Source organism: Strix uralensis, chromosome 8 (genome assembly GCF_047716275.1).
Source record: "Strix uralensis isolate ZFMK-TIS-50842 chromosome 8, bStrUra1, whole genome shotgun sequence".
Classification (NCBI taxonomy): Eukaryota; Metazoa; Chordata; class Aves; order Strigiformes; family Strigidae; genus Strix; species Strix uralensis.
In genome coordinates, this window is record NC_133979.1 from 6,920,643 (window position 1) to 6,939,704 (window position 19,062).

At 38.2% G+C, this 19,062-nt stretch overlaps 1 long non-coding RNA gene across 1 annotated transcript; it reads right to left on the reverse strand.

Moving 5' to 3' along the window:
- Window positions 1-13,908: 13,908 nt before the first annotated feature.
- LOC141946366 (uncharacterized) lies at window positions 13,909-19,056 on the reverse strand. Its single transcript, XR_012629818.1, has 2 exons — window positions 18,936-19,056; window positions 13,909-15,863 (listed from the first exon to the last, which is right to left on the reverse strand). It is a non-coding gene; the product is annotated as an uncharacterized LOC141946366 (long non-coding RNA).
- Between the last annotated feature and the right edge of the window lie 6 nt (window positions 19,057-19,062).

A 19,062-nucleotide genomic window follows, 5' to 3' on the forward strand; every position in this document is an offset into this window, starting at 1 on the left:
CTTCCCAAGGATCATTCCCATGGAATAGCAGCACGTCCTAGCCAAGACTCATTCCATGATGAGATGAAATGTGGTAAATCTGGGGTGAGCCGGAGCCCTCCCTGTCTGTGCCAGGGACAGAACTGAGCTCTTGCACATGAAGAGTGAGACAGAACCCTGACCTGCTGCAGTGAGCTGGAGGAAAGGCACACACTGGTCATTCTTGTCACAAGACAGAAATATGCAGATCCATGCATTTTAAGTAAATAATCTGCATTTTAAGTAAATAATCTGAAGTCCCTGTAAGAGAAAATGGGGGTTGACTTTCTTCGGGATAGTGGCAGACACCTAACTGGCTATTCGCTTCTAGAGTAAACGTGCCTGGCAAATAGTTTACCAAGCTCATTGCACCTTGATCAGTAAGAAACAAACTGAGCTGGCACACTTTGTTTTACTTGTATGGCTACAAGCACGGACTCCCCAGCCAAGACATAAGTCTCACAGAATCAAGTTTTACACAAAGATGAACTTGTGCCTGTTGATATCACAGCAGCAGACACTAACATAGAAAATGAGCTTCACAAAAGATCACCTCACAACAGCATCCCCAGAAGTGAGGCCATCTGCCTCAGGACACTGAACGCTTGATTTCTCATACCAACAGGGGTAGCATCTAGCAGAAGAAACCAACAAGTGCTAGTTACAGCTATGTTCTTAGCTCTTACAGGAGCTTAGGAACACTAACTTGTATCTGTACCTACACATCAACAAGCAGAGTAAGAACACAATTTAAGAAATCATTTTTTCAAATTATTTGCAGCATTCAAATTTCACTATGTACCTCAGTGGGAGAACATTTTCTTAAGAGATTAGCCACAGCTGCCTGCTAAGTTCTTCACACTATTAAGGAAACCATTGCAATCTTGTCAGGCACGATAAGGCAGCCATCTTGGCAGGGAGCTAGAAGTTATGACAGTGCAACAAGCAAATCTAATATTTTGATAGGCCCTAGCCTGGTTACATGGATGGTTTAGGATTACAGCAAAGACAGACTAAACTGATACTTCTCTTTTTGTCTTCAGTTCTTCGGTTCTTGCCTACAGGCAACAAAGTCAGGTGGAAGAGTAGAGGTTGTAACTACAGCTCTTGGCCAGGTACAACTGAGGCCAGGTAACAAAGACATGAGTAGGGTAATCTGCTGAGTCTGCCAATCAAGGAATTAATTAGTTCCAACTGTAATAATTTATTTTCATGCATATATTCCCCCACTGGGACTTAGCTGAAAGCACATACATTCATTTAATTTAAGCCATTACTCATAAAGGATAATGGAAAGCCTTATGACCAAACAGTCAAGAAAAATCCCTGAATCTACGTATTTTGCTAATAAGGCACAGATCTAAATAAAATCTAAGCAAAGAGAACACCTCGCAGTAATGCTTAGAAGATAAACAATACTGGAAAGTAACATTTAAGTCTGTTTTGATGACAGGAATTTTCTTACAAAGACTAAGTTGACTTTTAGACTTCCTGGAACAATGAAAAACTGACACTTGACTTTGTTTTGTTTTGACACACAAAATTATTGGAAATTTACATTATTATTAGCAATATCTGAAATGTGTGCAACATTTAAAAGCCTGACCTCATAAACTGACTTCATGTTACTTTGATGTTAAAAGGCACCAGCAGCAATAAAAGTCATGAAGAAGTTAACAATAAAAACTTTTTCAAACACATCAGCGGCTGGAAGCCTGCAAAAGACGAGGTTAACAGAATCTGTTGCTGTAAAAGAAACTCAGGGGGAATATGTATTTTTAATTTTGCATACAACCTTGATCTTCCCATCTTAAAAAAGGCCTAATGCAGCTAGAAAAGACACTGAGGTCAACAAGGATAATTGAGGAAGATTTTACATTTTTCAAAGCTTCAACTCAGGACACAACTGAGAGGCTGTACAATACCCATACATGAAATCATTCGTGGCACAGAGAAAGCACTAGGATGTCATTATTTTTCTAAGTATCCGTTACTAGCTACTGTCAGATAGGAGATGAGGTAAAGCGGGTCTGATCCAGTATGACAGTCCTGATGATCAGATGAGTAATTTCTTATATTAGCTTTTCTTTTTTTTTTTTTCTAATCATTGCCTTATTTACTATAGAACATGGACATTGTCTTAGAAAATACAGTAACCGAAGCTTACCAGCCATATTGTCCATAGCAGCAAAGCAGTTCACGGACCTCAGAGGCAGCTCTGGTACCACAAGGAGCCACACCAGACAATTACATACCTTTCCTTCTTTTATTCCTTAATATTTACAGAAGGAAAACCTTTGCAGTTTACCTCTTTCAGGCAACACCTGACCAAAAGCCTTTCTCTCTAGGCTGCCATTAAGGTCATAGTAGCACTTCTGCGCCTGTGCCTGCCTTTCTGTTCCTCTCAAATGCCTCCTGCTGTACTTTTGGAACACTTTTCTCCAATAAATCCCTAATATTCCTTATTTAAAAGGCAATATTCAGTATAGTCGCTTTGACCACAGAATATTGTTACTCACACCCCTATTGGCTTAATGAGAAAAATAGTCTGGCCAGGATGTTTAACTTCCACTTTTCCTTTAAGACTGTCCTGTGAAACTGCAGAAGAAATAGCAGCAGTCTTCAAAACAGAAGCCAAGAAGACACATGCAGAGTTGCTCAGGCACTAAAACCGACAGTGCTTAACAAACAAGTAGTTTGTGGGGTTTTTTTAAAAAAAAAAAAAAAAAAATCAGTGTTAGTAATTTCAAAAAAGATATTTTAGGATGTTTTGTTGTTCACACAGGCCTTATTATCAATATTAGAATCTTAACAGAGCAAAGGGGAACAGCAGAATTTTAAGGGCAATGGACTTGAGGAAAAAAAGAACACCTATTTACTAAAAGAAATTAAAAAGATGGATACTAACAGTCTGTGCAATCTCAACATTACAAACATGGCTGAGTATGCACAGCAGAGATTTTAAAGAACTGTGTAAAATTATTTTCATTTCCAAACCTGACAGATAAACATAAGCTTCCAAGATCTGTATCACTACCATAAATACAAGCATTGTAAGAACAAGAACTTTTAAATAGTTCAGCTGGCTGAGTAAGTTCATACTGAGAATAAGTTTGTTTTCTCCACGTATGAGATGCCTCCGCAGACTGTCATTGATGAGCACGGCTCTTTTTGGGGTTAAGTAGATGTGAGCTCCATACCAGTGTAATGAGGCATAAACTTTCCAAACTACATCTCCCTTTGTTTCCTCCTCTTTTTTTTTTTTTTTTTTTTGGTGATTTAAGAACTACCCATTAAGAACTATCAGTACAGACTCTGATCATGAATACCTACTTTGTCTCTTGCAGACGAGACAAAAACATTGGGCTTTGGCACACAATCCCAAAGACAGTTAAGGTTGTTCCATTGCCTTAACTATCACTCTTTGCCTAGGACATAACTACAAATCAACAGTGATGTCTTAAGCATTACAACTTATGTGGACAACCACCAAATACAGGACATTTTGGGTTGTTCTTCAGTCACATTATCAGTTTACAAAAGCTCATATAACTTCTCATATAAGGCACTAAAACAATTAGAGAAGGTACGATATTCAAAGTATGATGACTGGCCTAGATTCAGGCTCTAAGTAATACAAAAGACAGGGATGCACCCCAAGCCTGATTTATACGCAACCTAAGATAAGACATAGGCCCATCTGTAGACCCAGATAAATTCATTGTGAAGCTGTGACAGAAGCATCTAGTGATGCTGCATTTGTTTGTAATCCAGGAATTAGCTACAGTTATAGTTTCCCATAGCAACAAGGTATATGGGACTAACTGTTCACAAAAACAGCTGAATGGGAGCTGTACCTCCCCACTGTGAGCTCACCCAAGCGTTGCCTTGGTTTACAGGAAACTGAAACAAAGCTTCTCATGTGCATCTGAAATACAGCTTGAATTTAGTCAAAATGGACTCCTGTTCACAGCAGCAGGTGTTTTACCATCCCACACTGTTTCAGACCTTGTAAGACAAGCCTGGTCAAGTCAAGGAAGAACAGACCAAGCCCACTAAACTTCCCCCTCGGTTTCCCTGTCCCCACTGATGTAGGAAGAAATGAATACAGGTAAATCTATGTCTCTGCAACTGGATAAGACAGGAGATGAACCTTCACACACACTTATAATAAAAATGTTTCTTTATTAGGTGAAACAACACATTGTTCGAAGAACCATACCAGGACAGTCCCAGGTACTTACACCATAAAAGTGTTAGTAGGCTGTAACAAGTGTACATGTCGTAAGAGTTATGACCTTACTCATTAACCATTATTTTTCTAAGTACCAAGCATCGCATAGGATGCAAATGCAGCCTATACACACACCAATGAGCATTTAAGATTTGTTAGGAATGGTTAAAACTTACCACAAGCAACTCTGTAAGAACACATCCTCTTAAACTTCTCACACCAGCCTAAACCAAACAAACAAATCCAGCCTGGATGGACTTCCACATTAAGTTCTCAGTAAGTTACCATTCAAAACAACAAGCCAACAACTTCTGTTTTCCCACTGTGCCTTCAAAGCAGAAAGCATTTCATTTGGGATCCACTGCACAGGTGGGAAGACTCTCCTGAATTAACTGAAGGGGAAAAAAAGCACCAACTAGCAAGAAAGGTAAGAAAGGTGACAAAACCAAGACTGCAGTGGCTGGCATATGGAAAACAAAAGATACATATCCAAAATAACCATGCAGAAAATAATATAAGCTGTAATTTCATCACGGATTTTAGTAGGTCTTGTGCACAGAAACTGTGCTTACAAAAATCACTGGCATTCAGTTCACTTGCCCTGCACAGTGATCACACAGAGTGGTTCTGGATTGATTGCGCTTTAAATTGTGACTGTACAACAAACTACTACAGGTAATAGGAACAACTATATGCAAGTCTCTAGTACCTTACTTGATAATACACTGTCACTTCAGAGCTGGCGTTACATTTGTTAAGAGTCTTCACATTACAGAGCAGATGTGTATTTGGCAAACCCACCACCCAGAACTGAACAGGGCGGGGATCACACACAGCAAAGTATCAAACATCCGCTCACATCTTAACCAAAACACAAATATAATAGTTTATATATTTATTTGATGCACAGTTATCTCCCTCTTTCCTGAGGGACCTACATACTGTTAGTACTACCTATACAGCAACCTACAAAAGGCTAAACTTAATCCTAAATACTGGAGCAGAGCCTCCTAATTAGCAGGTATACAGAAGCCATCTAATTTCAGTCAGTCAAGGCAAAATTCTAATAAAGACAACATAATCTGTAGTGTCAATAGCTATTAGTGCTATGAAGGCTACAAAATACCCCGAGCTTTGATTTAGTATCTCCCTTTAGAGCACACCTTCACAACAAGAGCACCGCCAAAGAGGAGTAACCTGCAGCTGCTCCTGCAGATCAGGAGTCTACAGCCATGTGTTATTTTGATTAACATTCTCTCCTTTCTGAAAAATCAACACACAGTGCTATCAGCATATTTATGTCATCAGACCCAATGAATATCACATAAGAAAGCACATTATACTAATACAGTACTAGCTACCATCTTTACTCAAGAGACTTAGCAACATAGTTTCCCTTGGTCTGTTGAAGAACATTCTAGATATCTCCTGCTCTTTTGGGCCACAGAGAAGTTCTCAGCCCAGTAAGCTCTCCTTTCTTATGCATTATCAGTTTTGTCTACTTACCCCTACCTCTGCAGCAGCACGCCTCAAGTATCTCCTCTACCAAAATTTTTAAAAAGAAAGGAAATAAAACCTGGCTAAACTATAATCAAAGTATAAATAAGGTTTGCTTCTAGAGAGGATGAGAGGAACTGATAAGGAAAGAGCCTGAAATGGGAGTGACCTGAGACCAATGGCAATTAGAAAGAAGCAACGGGCAGCTGGGATGAAACTGGGAGGGGAATGACCCCAGCTGACACTTATTCAGAAGATTTGATAATCCTCTAACAAGGAATTTTAACCTCCAAATGCATACACACAGGTGCTGCTGACAGAAAAAATGCAAGCAACTATAAGAAAAAAATACACAGGATAACTTTGTCTATGTGAATTCATGTCAGCCTTTGGCACCTGATCATTAGTACTAGTACTTAGTATAAAGCAAAAATATTTGGCAGTTTGAAAATTGTGCTCACATATAATTATTGTGCTGGCATTCACTATATTCAGCAAGACTATACAAAAAACTGCATGGTAATTTCTGATAAAAAGACAGGCAACTCCTCAAGCCACTACTGTATGCTACTATGACAACACAGGAAGAACAAAGATGATGGCTTTCTTTTCTACCACTACCCTAAAATTAAGCCTTTCCCCACTGACACTCATTTGGCTAACACCTCTGATTTGATGAGCATATGGAAGTAAGTCTTTTTTAGTTCCTCTTTAATCATCTCAAAGACTGCTGGAGTAAAACTGAAGTCAGACAAATGGTCAATGATGAACTGGCTGTAAAGAAAATACTGTTTCCTTAGTAGAAGAGTCACATTATAAATGTCACATCACACCTCAGTATTTTTAAACATCTTCATCTTATTTTCTTTCTTAATCCATGTAAAAAACATTGCCTGAGTCAAAGACCAATTTAGCCTCCATGCTCGTTCTCTTCATGTCATAAAATCTCCACCCTAAACCATAAGCTTTCACCTCACTAACCTCACAGCTTTTGAGGTACTTGGCATATATCTTTACTATATGCAAAGCCATTATCCCTCTATAGTCTTTAAAACCATGTAAAACTATGAATTAATGAGTGGCAATGTAAATTTAAGCATTTCAGGCTTCTAACGTAGAAAATAACATTCAACATATGATTTGTTGAGCTCTATTAAGGATGATGAGCTGTTAGTACTTACAGTATCTTAAGATTGAATCCTTTCACTCGAATGACCTACCCATGCTCTCCAGCCACCAGTTTGTACTCCAGCTTAGCAATACTGGCTCCATATCCTGATTCTGACAGCTTGAGAGAGAGGATGCTTACAAAAGTGTCTAGAAGCACCACACTACAGGAATGCAAAAGGATGTTATAGTGGGAATCAACATAGAAAAGAAACAAACATTCAAGTCAATAGTTCTGAGAACAAGAAGTTGTTCAGGTTAAGACCCTGAAACACCTAGTTAGGCATTACTTTTTTCATTCAGAGGATACACAAGGATGTCTTCTAGTTTTTCTGGCACGAGACTTAGAAACTTTGTATGCCAAAGGAAAAGAAAAAATAAGGTATCAGCATATGATTACCTGCAGCATTCTCGAGAGCATACAAGGGTAACACCTACCTTGAATAAAGAATTAATTGTCAAGGACTACATTAACTCTCAGTAAAAATGTGTTTGCTGCATATTAACAATGCTAAAAAAATGTGTTAGAGGTAGCTGCAGAGATGACATTTGGAAGATTCATAGCTTTATCTGAAATGCAAGTGGCCATGATAAAGTCAAAATATGTATAAATGCATTTTATCACTGTAAGAAATCTGTCACGATGGTTAAAAATTGTGAAATGCCCCAGAGTATTAAAATCAAGCATTTCTGTTAAAAATTCAAAACCTATACTGTTAAGGCCTGGTGAAATACAGGCTTTTAAAGATATTTCAAATAAATGATTCTCTCTTTCATGAAGCTCTGTAGTGATCTTACAATGTAACTACTATCCAGTTTTTTACACCAGACAGTCTCGATCAAAGGTTAGCAAGCATGCTAACATGGAGGGGGATGTAATCTATTCCTAGGATCACAAGCAGAAGACTATGTAACACACACACACACTATACTGCTCTGTATCAGCTTCCATGGTACACACAAGAGATCTGTTTGTTGAGTGTTCTGCCCACAGTTGATGCCCATTCTGGCAGAGGCTCTTGATAGCTTGCTGTTCTAGCAGATTATTCTGGTTACCATAAGGGTTATAAGTTACTTTCATATTGAGCCAGCTGCTTCAACACATAGTATGCATCTCCTTTCTCCCACAAAAATATGCCATCTCCTACCTCCTCAAAAGGTAACTACCAAGATACAGAGAAAATTAAATGAAAGAAAGGAAGTCTTTATTTTAACCTACACTGCACATTTTAATTGGTATCACTTTATCACAGACTTAATTTTCTGTCTGGGCCCACAAGGCAGATTACAGAGAGATATTCTTATGTCTCTGCAGACCTGTGAAGAAATCAGGTGGAAATGTACATAAGCTGAGGGGGAAAGAGAGGAAAGAGAGGAAAGAGAGGAAAGAGAGGAAAGAGCGGAAAGAGCGGAAAGAGAGGAAAGAGCGGAAAGAGCGGAAAGAGAGGAAAGAGAGGAAAGAGAGGAAAGAGAGGAAAGAGAGGAAAGAGAGGAAAGAGAGGAAAGAGAGGAAAGAGAGGAAAGAGAGGAAAGAGAGGAAAGAGAGGAAAGAGGAGCTGCAGAAACAGCCAGCTTCAATTCCAGTATGCAAATACTCTTCCTCTAGACTGTTCTGTTTTTTCACCAACCTGCATACTTTGAACTACATTTAAAACTAAAGAGAACTTGGAATTGTAGCCACTTTGCATTAAGAACAGAAAAAGCCACACTTCTGGTGAAAAAAGATTTAACGTTTACTCAGTTTGTAAATTGCTCAAGACTGGCCTAATGTCTTTATCCGCTTCCATTATCTTTATAGATGCTCTATACCCCTCTATGTCAAAAGCAATAAAAGGGCTTCTAAAACAATAAAAAATCCTCTTACATCAAAAAGCTTATCAGTAAGAACTGAATTGTTATCCTACAGAATATCATTACACTAATAATGGTAGTATAGTTTTATTTTGTATTGTGTCTCTGTGATTCCAGGTAGTATTTTCTGAGTACAAAGAGAAAATATGAAGGTTTGAGGAGACGGAAGGGTCACAAGATTTTGGGTTGGGTTTTCTGACTTTTTTGGTTTGGTTTTGTTTAACTACCACCAGTCTTGCAAGCCCCAAACTGTTTCCTTCCTCCCAGATGCTTTCACTCCTGAATATTTAGAATAACTAAATGTTTTCTTAGTTAGATCTCTACTAGAAATTAGGGGAGGAGGTATTAAAAAAAAAAAAAAAAGAGGAAATAGATTGGGTTGTTAGAAAGGCTTTCAGTTCTTAGAGCAGCTTCATGTTGAGAAGCTAGAGGTCAATAAACAATAAGAATGCCAATACTTGGTCACTGTCTTCTACTGACACCATTTTGAGACAGATAATGCAAATCACTCCCCTAAGAAAAGATACTAGAGTGGGAATCTCTTCAAGCTCTTGCACAGTGAACAAAACATGAAAAAAATCTACACAAATCTACATGGCATATCAGGCTAGCATAGCCAAGGTATTCAAGTTTCTACAACCCAAATAAATCAAAGATACAGTCATATGCAGGCATCTCTGATATACTAGACTGCATGACAAAGTACCCAGTTGGAGCTGGGTTGACCTGGGACAGGTGAAGTTAGGGGAAAAAAAGAACTTCAGCCTCAGCAGAAATAATGCAGTTTTAATGGACCATGGAATATCAGGTACCCACTAAGATGATGACCTTTTCTCCAATACTGAAATAACAAAGCCATAGAACACAAATGGTGATAAACCAACTTCAACTTTACAAAATCAATTTATGTGAGAATAAAAGAACAAAAGACATGACCTTTTCTTTACTATTAAATAAACCAAATCCATTCTACTGAAGTCTTCTTTTTGAACATAATTTATTGCCTGACCTTTCTTACTCCACTGCAGGATGCAAAGTGATTGGGCAAGCATTTAAGCTCTTTTTTTCTTCCTAAATCAGAGTTTTGTGCCACCACAGAGGGGAAAGCTTGCACACCTTTCCTATCCTCAACACAGGAGCTTCTGCATGTACCATCAGAGACCTGTAACATCTCCCTCAAAGTTAGGTCAAAGACCTCACAGGCTAGCAAGCCACAAAGGCTAGTGCTGAAATAGGCCTGGATATTTGGGCTAGGGGCCCAGAGGCCCAAAGCAATGAAGGCTGGGATACGACTGGCCATCCAAACCAGCCCCATATCTCCTCAGAATCCTACAACACACACGTATCAGTTGACGGCCTGTATAATGAAGATCATTAAAAGTGAGATATGTTTATGGGATGTTATATCTCTTATGTCAACATTGAAATATTAGACTTAATATTGATACCATTTTGTATGCTGTTCTCAAAGAATCAGAAACACAAAATATATTTCCTGAAATTATCTTTTCTCTGGTATCACCACAAGATGAGGTCTTGATCATTTATCAGATTCTCTACACAAACTGTTTTATGAACAGCATGAAATCAAAAAATAGTATAAATTAATGATAATTACATAATTAATGTAATGATAGTCTAAACATCATTTTACCTGTAATTTTTCTCTTGTGGGGACAGTGCCCAAGTAATGTTCAACAGATGGATGTTGCTGACTGGGATAACTACAAAATAGCTTTATTCATTGAAAACAGAAATGTGTTATTATTTCCAATCCTTTTAATCCCAAGAGCCACCTGTGGGCAAGATATTTTATTTGATGTAGAAAAAAAACATATGCATATGCACTTGTATATGTGAAAATATATAAAAATATATACATTAATTCATTCAACTGCCATCCACCACTCTTTAAACCGCTGTCAATAAGGTACTGCTTATGCACCATCCCCATGGTTTAATGGGATAGACTTACAGTCACAGTAATCCTGACTGACTGAAAATCAAGAATAATTTTCTGAGACAGAGTCAAATCACTTTATTATGAGATCTACACACAGAGAAATAACTCCGCCACTTCTGGAAGGGGATTAGTTTATTACAGTCAGTATCATCATTTTCATAGAATTAGAATGGTTTGGGTTGGATGGGACCTTAAAGATCATCAAGTTCCATGGCAGGGCCACACCTTCATATCAGTTTGGGTTTCCGTCCTCCTATTTTCTTTTTTATCACTGAAAAATTGCCAGTGACATGAAACAGAACCAATGTTATAGCTCCTAGAGGCAGAGGAGCAGTTATGCACAACAAAATAGAATGTTGGAAAAGATGACCAGGAACTCTTTGAGATCAGGGAAAGCGAACAGAACAGCAGGACTGAGAATTGCATCTCCTAGCTATAAAATAATAGTGCTCAGAACCCAGAATCTGAAACTATATGCCCCCAAGCAGTATGGAAGGGACAGTCTTTTGCCAGAAAAAATAGCAAATGTGGAGGGAATAAATACTGGTATACTTACAGATGAAGGATAAAGAGCATTAGTGAGCAAAGATGCACAGGAGGGCCTATGATACTGGTAATTCCAGGGCCTGCCTATCCATTGCTTCTAACAGCTATGAGATCCCTGAACAAAAGTCACAGGGTACTGTGAAAGGGCACGTTTACTGGTAAAGCAGTCTTTTTCTGGATAAAGAAGAAAAAGGTTGCCATGGCAACCCTGAATGAATTCAGCACATCACCTGCAGATAAAGTCTATCTACAAGGACTGTCTTGAAAGTGAATGAATTCAGCACATCACCTGCAGATAAAGTCTATCTGCAAGGACTGTCTTGAAAGTTGAGGGTTTGCCTGCTTCTTGCTAGGGATCCCTGAATATTATACAAAGGTTTTGCAAATAAGGATTGCATAGGAAATGTATGGTACTTCTACATCCACCAGATCAAAGAGCTCGAAGGTACAACTGTCTCTATAAAAGGAAAGCAATGTATTTTTCTTGATGTAAGTTTTTCAGATGGCTGTAGAGATTGGAAAATCCGATGCATGCAGGGGACAAGTAAGGCCTGGCAGTTTTCTGTGAGAAGACGGGACATGCCAGAGGTCTCTACCCTTTTGCTAATGAAGCCTTATGTTTGACTCTCCTGATCTACTAGACTAGTTTCCTTCTTTATAGAATAAGGGAAAAGCAAAGAACTAAATATCAGAATCAAAAATGTTGGAAGAACATGAGTTGTTTAGAGGAGATGACAAGTATGAAAAAAATGAAATGCAAAAATAATTAAGAAGTATGCAGAAACACAGGTTAAAATGTTATAAAGAAATAAAATTCAATTCTGCTTCCCATGAAAGCATAACAGAGAATATGAGGTCCACTCACAGCAGTATAAGCACGTCTCTAAAGGTAAAATTTAAAAGTTTCTGTTATACATGCACTGCCCCAGGTCTCCCACCTCCATAAAGTTTGTGAAATTCTGGTGTGTCAACAGGCTCTGTCAGATGGTCAAAATTTGGATTTAGTAAACCACTTCAAATAAAAGGAAAAAAAAAATTAGCACAATGTTTATGGAACACAAAGCAAGGCCGCATGGAAGCAAGCAAAAGTTGCTTAGTAGCCCAGGTCTGAAGTTATCATCTTGAGCAGCTCAACACAACAAAGATGTCCTTTCAAGTGCCATGGACCAGAACCTGGACATTTCAGTTAAAAAGGTAAAATGTTCAACACTCTTTTGATTATTTCCACAGACATAGAGACCTTTTGTAGACATAACCCACCCCTGTAGGAAGGTCATGGGCTAAAGGTTAAGTAAATACCTTTGCTCCCTGCCACTTGGGGAACTTTCAAACAGTTTGGCAGATTTGTTTAAACAAAATCAGCTTCTACAGAAATACATGAATAGAATACAGCACTTGGCTAATTTCTGAATGAAAAGCCTGGAACATGCAGTGACATAAGATACCTCTTTCCTATGTAATACCAAAATTTTGGGGGAACTACTTAGAGGACAATTCACAAAGGCTAACTTCAGTCAAGATGTGCCAGCTTCTTTCTGCATCTCAGAAGAAACCATGGAGACAAGCTTCCCCATGTCTGCCCTTGTAAATATCTCTGTAATATTTAAGTAAGAGCAAATAGTATTTTGTGTAAGTTGAAGCCACAGTTCTAACATTAAAAAAATAAAATTAAATAAGTAATATTTATTGTCTTAAATGATTTGTGGAAGTAAACTATAATGAGGTGGATTCATCTGTACCACACCCCTGTTACTCTTCAAGGCTAGCAGTTCTAATACACCAACTTCCAGCATTGCCAAACCAAACAGATCCATATGAGGGCTGACTTTTCAAAAGAGAAAGTAAATTTCATTATAAACTTGCATTTGCCACAAAAACAATCTATAGAAAAAGCAGAGAACCAAAAAGCTTCATTAAAATTCACAAAAAGATTCATGTGAGATAGAGCTGATCTTGTCTGAGGACAGGGGGATGAACATGGCAACTATGACAATCCCTTCCAGTCCTGTTTTCTATTAATTTCCATTACTCTTTCTCCTTTTCAGAGACTCATTTACACATCTGAGTCTATGTTAGGCTTAGGATTTTTTTTCTTCTCATACAGATGCCAATACACCACATTTTTGTTTATTTAGTCATCTTCAGCGAGTATTGTCTTGTGAGCAAGAATGTGCATTGGCAAAGAATGTCTTTCAGTCAATAGCTGGCAACAGCGGCACAGCACAGCACAGCAGGGAAAACCTTACCTCAGAGAGTAGTAAGGCCAGTTTACTTGGCACCAAAACAGTAGATGTTACTTCTTACAGAGCTGTATTTTTAACCAAGTAGATAAAACTTATCCATATCACCATTTCAAGACACAAAATAGGACGTCTTTTCTAAATAGCATATTACGATGCATAGCTTAGCATTAACACAGAAACCCACAGTCAGTTTGTCTCTAGCGACCACAACAGACTGCCGACTCAGCAACATTCTAATTATCTTTCATACAATGCAGAGGCACAGAAATTAACATTCTTCAAAACTAGAATATAATTCTCTTCTCAGCAACTAAAGAAATAACACAGGTATAACAGATCTACACACAAAGTCAAGATCCACACCATGGAACATATTAAATGCTATGAAATACATTTTAAATAAATATTTTATTAATGTATTAACCTCCAAAGCTTATATTGTCTTAATTTAGTCAGCGAAAGTAGTTTCTTTGATAAGGGAATCAATGAAAATTAAAGCCTCTGTAGATACAAGGAGAAGCAATTGCACAAAATTCTGCATGTTTAGAACACAGTTTCACAAGCTACAGACATGGAAAATATCAGAAAAGAACCTGACTTATTTGGAATCTGTGAAAAAAATTCTGTCACCCAATTCTCCCGTGTTCAATGTTTCTAGTGTAGAGAAAAATTAGCAGGAATACAATTATTTCAATGGCAAAAGCAGGTTTTCAGAAAAATACAAACAATCCATAAATCTTGCAACCTTAAAACAAAGTTAAATTAGGGATCCAAAGTAGGTTGATTTACTAGAGCTTTCTGCCAGCTTTTACTGACATGAGAAAAAAAAAACAGAAATATTCAGAGCATGTTTATCTGATATCTCCTGTTTCACCAAGTCCCATAGATACCCACTCCCCATAGGTCAGAAGTGAAAATCATGTAAATTTTACTCTCCTTAAAACAACAAAAAACCCAAACACCTTATTAACTAGTATCAGTATCAAGATTTAATATGCACATTGTTATATTACAGTGTTTCTATCATATCTAAAATAATAATGCTAAAAATGTGTATTTATAGAGATATTTTCTTCACAGACAGAACAATTACGGTTTGTACATGCTTTTAAGCAGAATGAAAAGAACTGCAATCCACACATTTCTGTCTTTCACAAATACAACCTTAAGCCAATGCATTCAAGCACAACATGCCTTTTGATTATAAATGTGTCAAGATAACCCAAACACCACTGTGGTAGCAATACATTATTGTAATGCCATCAAACATGACATTTATTTTAAGACAGCAAGAAAACTAATACACACACAGCAAAACACATTTTTATCTCACCCATAATATGCATTCACCATAAAATATGTTAGAATTAGTATACAGAACTCAAAGACAGTTGACACCTCCCAGATGAATTTAAATGCAGGTTCTCAAGATAACTCGTATTCCAGTTGCTCTTCCTTTCAACACAGCAATTTAAACAACAATGCATTAAGCATTGATATTCCTGAAAAGGCACATAAAACAATTTAGAGAATTACAGTAGAGTCATTCTCTCACAAAAAAAAAAACAACCCTCTGAACTTGAAGTCAAACCACACTACTTAAGAGGAATATACAAAGTTTATACCAAGTCCCTATGAGAAAGTAGGGTAATAGTTCTGTCAAAAATCCTTCAATCTGCTATAAATATGAATGTTACTTTTTTTAGGCTCATGCTTTAATTTCTTTGCTCTACCTGTAAATGTTAAGAAAGCGATTGGTTAGTTATTTCTGTATCAGTAGGACTCTTCTACTGAAGGGCCAACTTTCAGATATTTTATAGAGTGGAAATTCATAAAGAGTGCAGAATGCAACTGTGAATATTCAGGCCCAAAGAGATGAAGAATAATGAATCCTTTTTCACATTTATATAGCTACTACCAAGAGTCTGCCTAAACCCAGGAAACTATGGCCAAGAAATCAGTAATTTTTAACCACCTATTTTAATTATAAACAGGCCTTTGAGATTCCAGAAGAACACTCTTTTCTTGAATGAATACACTTTGAATACTGTCTATAGCCAATTAAATTGTGAGAGGACTGGAGTAAAACTCAAAAATTTTACCAGAAAGGTGCCGTAAGTAACAGAATGATAAGACGGGTAGGCTTATTGTGATGGGAAAGGTACAGGGACCTTTGATTCAATCGCCCAAGCTGCTAAGCCCAGCAGGGCAGTCATGACTTTGTCCCAGTCACTCAGATACAACTCACCCCAGAAAAGCTTTCTCATCAGATGCCCAGGTCTGGCAAGGCTTCCTAGGGGTAGCTCCTATCTGTTTGCATCAGAGAGCTTTGTTAGCTGGGACTCTGTTAGTTTTAAAGAATTAGAACTGTATTGAGTGATCAGTTTCAAGACAATACTCCTATAAAAACAAAGATTCACACCGTACATGGAGTGGCACTGAAAGTCCTTGTTACTGGATAGACAGAACAGCAATGAACCGCATCAACATCCTGTTAAGGGCTAGAAGCCAACAGACAGTAACAGAATAAGGCAATATAACCACATCAGATCTTTTTTACATGGAAAAACTCAGGAAGTGGAAAGACACTGAGAGACTGCAACTCCAATTTACTTTTAACAGGAGAAAAGGACTCCCAACATTTCCAGCAAAACGCTGAGCCTCACCTTATGCATACATTTAGGACTAATACGTGGAACAGGCTAAGTACTAACTTTTTGTAATTCACAGAAGTTGAGGTCTTTCTTACCATAACTGCTTTAGTGGGAATATGGCACCTTAAGAGACTGAATTTTAGGACACTATAAACCAGAGGCATCAATGAGGCTTACAGAAAGTCATGGAATTGGATCAGTGTAACATCAGCCTTTGTTAAACAGGAGTGAGCATAGCAGTACATGAATATCTTTCACATGTGCCAGTCACTTAACCATGAGAAACCGAAATAAACTAGACATAAATTCAGCCAAAGTGCATACACTAATTTCCTCGTGCAGGCCAGCTTTCCATTACAGTTCTGACTTTGCCTCCTAGCATCTCAGCTGTGAACAGAAAAGACTCATGTATGTTCTGACATCAAATATATCTTCCAGTCAAACCCGGCCAGATTTAGTATTTCCAGGACTCCTAACCATAATGTAAATGCAAAGAGAAAAGTGATTTAATATTTATTTTTAAATTTACACTCTTAAACCTCTCTTCATATAGTGAAACATCAAAAAACCCCCTTTACAGTTTCTTTAGCGAACATCTTTAACCTAATGTTATTTCAGTTTGCCAAACTTCTGTCTTGTTTCATTAACACCACCTGAGGTGCTTCTGTGCCATTTCCTTCAAAATAAACCAGAATTCTGATTTTCTAATAGAAAGAACTCTTCACTTCAAAAGATGTCTTCACTTTTGTAATGACATATGGCAGAACTCCAAAGATGTTCTATTAACTTCTAACTACAGGTAAGGATTAAATTTACTCCGAGTAAACACAGTACAATGTAGCACACCACATGCCACATCACACAGAACAATGAAACTACAATACAAACAATGAGTACTGCCACATTAGACTTCAGAAAAAGTGCTCTACTTCTTCATTTAGCTGAGTTGTACATATTCAGTTTTTAATCTTTATTCATAAATAGATTTCTCTGGAATACTAATCATTGTCCCTCAACATTCTCCAATTCCCTTGGGAAAATAACATAAGAAAAGCTGTCTAAGAACATAAGAAAAGCTGTCTAACCTACACAGAGGAGAAGGAGCTTGACGTATTACCACAGTGAATGACTATGGTATGAATGTTCACTATGTCATATCTGTTCAAGAGTGAGCCTTAAATATTTCACCTCCCTCTACATATCTTTCCATTTTCTTCTCTCACTCTTGGTAAGTCTATAATAAATTGGTCTTTATTTTGTGTATATCCAGCGAATAGTGTCTTTAGGTTCAATAGTAATTTAAGTTAAATGAGACAAAGATGCAATTTCTTTGCTCCATTATTCTAATCCAATGAAGTACTAAAATATATCCAAAGTAGTTACTTAAACCTAATTTAAGAGTGTCTAGATTTAAACATTCTATTTTTCCAGAAAAATACTGTATTACCTCTCACTGTAATAATTCGTGTTAAAAGAAATCAACCAATCCCAACATTTTTTGGTTTTGACTATACTAGTGAAAGCTTAGAGCTCCTACATAGTCAGAAGAGGAAGCCAGATCACAAAACATACCAGGCTCCTGAAAAACAAGCTACAGCCAAACCTGACCTATCAACAGGGGGTTTAGTCAGTTTACGTATGAATGATGTCCAGATGTGGACACCTAGGGATTTCCTCCACACAGAATTAACTGAGATCAAAAGCTTTATCTGATTATTTACACAATACCACACCAAAGACTATGTTATTTCCATGGACAGATTAGATCTGGAAGCAGTTCAGCTATTTCCACTCAGTTCATAACAGTAACTACTGCCAGACTTAACCCTGCTGTAACTCTAAAGTAAGCAGATTGAGCTTCATTAGCCCTGCACTAACAGCCTACACCTAGGATGTGACACAGCATCACCTAAATGAAATCAAGTTCATCAGTGTAAAATCCATTTTCAATACTACCAGAGAACAAAATGTCCTCAAAAAAAGCATCCTTCCTAAGGATCAGCACAAGAGATACCATATTTCTACATTTTTCTTTCAGAAGGAAATATTTTACAAAAGGGCATGTCTCCAGCTATTTCCTTTCTCTCAGCAGTTCCCCAAAGAGCAAAAAGGCAGCTCTATTACCACCAGTCCATTTGCTCTCAAACTTCAGGACACCAGTGATGAGGGTAACTCTAACAAACCAGTACCAGTGAGGAGGCATAGGGGTGCACCGGCTGCGTGGGAGCCAAACCCAGCCCAGGGAACAGCTCGGCTGGGTTACTGCCTTCATCCAAGGGAGGCACAAACCGCTTCAAATTCTAACACAGTAACACTAACTGTTAATATCTGGACTCATAATAAAAGGCTAGCTGCACCTCATTTTTCTTTTATTGCTATGTCTGAATATTACAAGAAAGCCTCCATTAGTAACAAGTGAATAATTTTCACTTTCTGCCTAGGAAAAAGATCACAAGTTTTAAGGCAAAGCATGCAGCATGTCTTTCACTGACTGAATCAAGTGGTCCTCACAGACAAATCAATACTTGGGTGGACTTCAGTCTGTTCTGTGCTCTAGCGATGGCACCCAAGCCATCCCCACCACAGCTGCAGTGTGGGGAAAGGGGAGGTGATAATCAAGCACCGGTCTGACACTGCAAATACTACTACAAGAAAACAGCTTGTGCCCGCTGCCCGGGCTCCAGGTGCCCCATGGGGAGCCAACCTGCCGAAGGCCCAGGCCTTAGCCCTGAGGAAGGAAGGCGATCGGCGGCACCCCTCACCTGTACCGCTTTATGTCGCTAGGCGGACTCGGCCATGTCCGGGCCGCCCGGCTGGGTCTCGGCTGAGAGGGCCGCGTTCCGCCCCGGGCGGAGGGAGCGGGAGCCGGGCGGAAGCCCAGCCCTCACA